At 36.2% G+C, this 6,193-nt stretch overlaps 1 long non-coding RNA gene across 2 annotated transcripts in view; it reads left to right on the forward strand.

Moving 5' to 3' along the window:
* LOC123569797 (uncharacterized) overlaps nucleotides 1-6,193 on the forward strand; it is a 167,456-nt gene that overhangs the window by 102,497 nt on the left and 58,766 nt on the right. The window lies entirely within an intron of this gene.

The raw sequence follows: 6,193 nt of genomic DNA on the forward strand, positions 1-6,193 counted from the left end.
ACTAGGGTGGGCTGAATCCTACAAGACCCTTTCTCACTCCTCTACACACTGTCTTCTGTGATGTCAGGTAGGAAAACAACAAAGAACAATGGGGTGATAGTGAGTAGATAAATATTCACTAGTTTGAGGATACCTGAGATTGGGGAAATCTGTCATGTTAGCTATGAAAGTGATACTATCACTCATTTCAAAAACATCCTTGGGGCTGCATGAGGCATATGTCAAGAGTGTTTAATGTAAGAGTGTACAGAGCATTTAATATAACTTGCCCAAACTTTGTAGCTTTAGAGCAGGGTAGAATGTTGTAATTGCTTTTACTATCACCAGTTAGACCAAGAAACAGTAGAGCTTGGTGATCATTTAATTTTTAGTGTGCAACAATAAAAGCATTATTGTGTTTTAAAATTGTTTTAGAGACAAGGTCTTGCTATGTTTTCCTGGCTAGATTCAAACTCTTGAGCTCAAGTAATCCTCCCACTTCAGCTTCCTGAGTAGCTGTGACTATAGGCTCACACCACTATAGCCAGCCCAGAAGCATTATTTTATCTGTATGAAATAGAACACAAAAAATTTAGGGATTTTAGTTCTACTTTTGCTTACTGCTTAATTGCTCTAGCACTTTGAGAAACGTAAAATATGGCAGGATGCCACTGGAGGTTACACCAGTGATTAAATCCCTTGCTAAGAAGTCATAGACTGAATATATATTAAGGAACGTCTCACCTTTCCAGGAAGGCTTTTTGCTGGTGGTTTCTGTTACTCTGAAGAACGGGGATGGGACAAGGGTAGGAAAGGGATATCGAAGTGTGATGGGAGTAATAGTACTTTCTGATTTCCAACATGTAAAACCTGAATTACTATTTTAATATTTTTCAAGAAGAGCCAGGACATATATTCAATAAAATAAATGTACTCCATTTTTTACTGAAGCTAGATTTTTTAAAGAATTGTGGAATCAAATGTCTCTGGTATGCTGTCTTTTAAACATCTTCATGTCACAGAGTTCAGTAAATTGCCCATAATGACAGCCTTTATGATTTTAATGCCTGTGTAAACATTCTTTTGGAAGCTTTCTCAAGAGTATCTTTCAAAATATGTCAATATTTGTCAACAGAAAAAAGAACAAATAATTTAAAATAACATATTTGGATCTTAATTCCCCTTCTTATATTTGACAATGACACTTGAAAGAAAAAGAAATCCCAGTGTAACAAATGACTTGAGTTGTGTATAAGTTAAGGGCCCAGTTATGAGCTTCATTCTAAATCTAAATAATATTAAATAATGTTTTATTTAATTACGTCCTTGGTAATAGTTATTTCCAGAAGTAGTTTTTCAATGAGTTTCTGTATTCAACTTGGCATGTGGAAATAAATCTGAGATTATTATTTTCTTCATTTTTTAATAGGTGGTTTTTCAAACTAAATGAGGCAAGAATCACACTTAATAACCCTTGATTACTGTTTAGCTTCCTTCTGGACCAAGTAAGCCCATTAATTTAACTACATAAATAGGAAACAGCCTCAAGTATTAACTTTTTGCTTGTTAAGTGTTAGGACTTGACTGCAGAGAATTCTTCCATCCAGAACTTTAGAGAACAGTGTAATCTATCACTATTAGACAGATATGTGTGTGTGTACACATATATATATATGTGTGTTTATACGTGTGTGTATGTACGTACAAACACACTTTTATTGAAGAAAAAAGTCACTCGGTATTTTCAAATCCCTAGAAGTGAGAGAATTCTATGGGAATTATCTGGTCTGAAAACTCAATATGTTTAAGCTACACAGAATTGCTAAATATTTGTCCATCAAGATTAGTTTTCAGACATGGTAATGGTCTTAGCCAATACTATGCACTATGTTTCACAAACAAATGCATACAGCAAACCATGTCAATTATAACTTCCGGCTGAGTGAATCAGTGCAGCCTATCTTCAAACTAAACACTTTATGCATCTATTTTCAACATGTGTGGAGATTCATAACACGTATTTCCCTTCCTCTAAACCCTACGATTAGTAATAAAAACCATTTTCTCCTATAATATAACAACATAGGAGTTAACATAAACTCTTTAGCACAAAAAAGGACCAATCTACACATTTTATTTTTCAAGGCACATAGAAAGCACTTGCCAGTCAACATGGATGAGGTTCTTTTATTTCATTAAAACACAAGAGAATATTTTATTCTCCCAAATCAATGACCAAGATATATTTAAGTATGTGGCACAAATCCTTTTTTTTTTTTTTTTTTGGTACATACCAATAAGATATCGGAGAAGGCATTTTATTTTGATGGAAGTAATAATTTAAACTAGAAACAGGGGAAATACCTGCAGAATTGAACTTAAAAATAGTAAGGAAATATCGTAAATGATTCATTTTTGCCTTGACGAGGAGGAGGAACGTCTGTGGAAGATGTGGTAGAGTGCTTCTATCTTAGATGCCTGCATTGTGGAGAGTTGACTTCCAGGCAACGCTACTTGTTTGGTGTGCAGGGTGTGAATGAACAGCAGAGTGCCTCCTGCATTTGGTGCCAAAAGCAGCTCTTCTTAAGTGTTTCAAGGTCCTGAGTGGAAAAAAAGTCTTATATAGAGAAATTAATTAATGTGAAGAACTGTCCTTTATACAGAGATTATGATCCTTTTAGCGTTTGGTACAATATATGATTCGTTTTATGAAATGAAGATTACAGTAGATGGGAGGGTGTTTGTGTGTATTTTCTTCTTCTTTTCCTCCTCCCTTTTCTCATCCTTCTCCTTCTTTCTTCTTTATCTCCTTCTCCTTTTTTTCTCTCTGCTTCTTTCCTGTTTTAGTTTGTTTTTATATGTCCTAATATGACAAAATAGAAAATCTATACTTCATGTAAGTTAGTTAACTGTTATTCTTTTAATATTTTACTGGTTCATAATATTTAAAAGCATGGGCATCTCTTGAGCTACTTCAAGGACATGGGTTTCTAATAAATCTCAGTCGGAATTATGGTTCTACATCAAATTGGATGTATGGACTTGAGCCTGTTACTTAACTGCGACAATTAGTTTAAAAAATAAAATAAATATACCTCCTCCTTAAAATTGAGCTGAGAAACAGAGAAGATCATATGTTAAAGCATGTAGCAGGGTGGGTGGCTCAAAGCAGATTATCAGTATGGTTAGTTTCCCTTCCTTCTTTTGAATGGCACAGGAAGCAATGCATTTCTTCCCCAGTCAGTGTGATCCTAAGTACAACTATACTACACAGAGGAATTCTTACTGTAAACTAATGGTTAAAAGCTGGATATTGTTTTCAGTTTAAATCCTGATTCAGTTCCTTCCTTGTTGCATAACCTTGAACAAGTTACCGTCTCAAAGCTCACCAGAGTTTACTAGAGTTTACTGGTAAGTGGGACAATAATAACACTCATTCATAGAATAAAAAAAAATTAGTCTATCCAAATCAGAACAGGCTCTGTCTCCTTTCCAACCCACACCTTCTTTTGAGCAAACTACTCTTACTTACTCCACTAATGTGGTTTTGGTGGGTGGAGCTAAACACCATCTTACCCCCAGGCTTCAAGAGTGGGCTTTTGTCTCAGGCTGCCCAAACGGGAGATTCTGTCATTCTGGCTACAGGGATGCCCTGGAGTCCCAAACAGGGTCCCAATTGTACAGCTCTCTGTGACTTGTTCTTTGTAGAGCTGGAGCTGGTAGGAAAATGTCTTCTGGACAAGTTTCCAAATGATGTGATTCTAAAGAAATTCTGTGTTTGTATTCTTTATAATCTGGTTGTAGTCCCCCCTTCCCCCCAAACACACACACACACACACACACACACACACGGCGTGGGGTGGGGGGGGGGAGAGAGAGAGAGAGAGAGAGAGAGAGAGAGAAATGACACTGATGGAGTCCCTCTTCTGGTTCTGGTTCAGTTCTGTGAACTAAAACATCATTCCAATAGTTCCCATGTTTAAGCTAGTGCTCTCTGAGTTCTAGGCATTTATCCCTGAATGTCCAGAATGACACATCGCTTCATATACTAGTTTTAGGAGTTACGTAGTGTAATGCATCCATAGAGTGAGAGATGCTGGTTACTGGCAAAATAGGAGAGTGTGATGGTTTAGAGGAGGGACTTGGGGACAGACTGCCTGTGTTACATTCTCAGTTCTACCACTCACTAGGTTGTGTCTTTTGGCTACTTTATATACATTCTCACATTCTGCATTTGTAAAACCATGTTTAATTATAGTACCTACTTCATGGTTTTGTTATATGAATTAAAAATGTTTAAAAATTTTGTCATTTGTGACAACATGGTTAGAACTGGAGGACATTATGTTAAGTGAAATAAGCTAGGTACAGAAAGACAAATACTGCAGGATCTCACTTAACGTTTGAAATCTTAAAATGTTGATTTCATAGAAACAGAGTAGAAAGGTGGTTACCAGAGGCTATGGGGAAAATGAAGGATGTGGAAAGGGGAGATACTGATCAAAGGGTACTAAGTTTCAGTTAGACTGGAGGAATTATCTATTGTACTGTATGGTGACTACAGATAGTAGTAATGTATATGTCAAAATTGCCAAATAATAAATTTTTAATGTTCTCACCACACAGACAAACATAAGTTGGGGAGGTGATGGATATGTAGCTTGATTTTTCTGCAATATATACCTAGATCAAAATACCACATTTTGGCTGGGCATGGTGGCTCACGCCTGTCATCCCAGCACTTTGGGAGGCCGGGGCAGGTGGATCATTTGAGGTCAGGAGTTTGAGACCAGCCTGGCCAACAGGGTGAAACCCTGTCTCCACTAAAAATTCAAAAAATTAGCTGGGCATGGTGGTGGACACCTGTAATCCAGGACAGGAGGCTGAGGCAGGAGAATCGCTTGAATCTGGGAGGCAGAGGTTGCAGTGAGCCGAGATCCGCCATTGCCTGGGTGACAGAGCGAGACTCCATCTCAAAAAAAAAAATTCATTTTACCCCATAAATATAGATAATTATTATTTGCCAGTTAGAGATAAATAAATAGAAAGAAACTTCAAAATGATGTTAATATTTGTAAAGTGCTTAGGGCAGTGACTGACAAATAATCATTTAGTGTATCTTAAATAAATTACTAAAAATAAATAAAAATATAAAGACAATAAGCCAAATGCCTAGCACATTGTAAATACTCAAGGTATTCATTTCACTTACAGGAAATAGTTTGATGGTTTCACTTTAATATGATGGCTAATTTAGAGGTGAAGGTGAAAAAAATCATGAAAAGCTCTATAATTAAGAAACTCTTGTAAAGTGACACTTTGAGCATTGTGTGAGACAAGTCCCCTTTAAATTTTCTCAACGAAATAAAGGGGATAGTGGTGAAAAACTGCTTTCCAAACAGATAGACCTGACCTTTTCAAGAGAGAAACAACAGTACTGTGAATATGGCTCTTGGAAATAAGGTTTATTCACCTTGTGAAAAGGAAGGACTACCCTTATGCTACACGTGAAGGCAAGGATGGAAAGAAGAGAACTAGGAGAAGTTATAAGCTGAGTGTGTAGGTATAGGGGAAGTTGGGGAAAAATTCTGTAATTTAGATTAATTTTGAAAATATAGTACTATTGTAGCTAAATACAAAATAGGAGGAGTCACCTCTTATGCTCCTGTGGGGGCTAGCTACCTACCTTTCTTTGCAATTGTCTATATATATGAACCTGGCAACTACATACAGCTTATTTAAGCTACTCTCTTAAAAATAAAGCCAGTAGAATAAGTATTACATATTAAAGTAGAATTTGAAAATATGAAATGTCCAAATGACTAGATTTATGAATACATTTAACTTACACTTACTGATTTTGACTTGTTTTCAAAAACTCGGAGGCTAAGTGAAAAAAATGTAAAATGAAAAAAACACATTTATTTAAATATGAAAAGAGACGAGGCATTCCATCTCAACCCAAGACTTAAGAAAACAAGGGAACAATAAAAATAAGTGTATATAGAAAATAAACAATAATTTGAAAGTAAATAAACACTGTAGATAAAGCAATGTAATCAAAGATTATTGTGCTCTCTGAGGGAGAAGAAAACTGGAGGGCAAGAGTGCTGGAGCTGGTGGGAGAGGGCATTGTTCTTTGGAAGGCGCAATGCTGTACCATTATCCTCTTTGAGGGACTCAATGTATTAGTTTCTGTTGCTGCTATAAAAAA

The sequence above is a fragment of the Macaca fascicularis genome, chromosome 17 (genome assembly GCF_037993035.2).
Source record: "Macaca fascicularis isolate 582-1 chromosome 17, T2T-MFA8v1.1".
In the NCBI taxonomy this organism is placed as follows: Eukaryota; Metazoa; Chordata; class Mammalia; order Primates; family Cercopithecidae; genus Macaca; species Macaca fascicularis.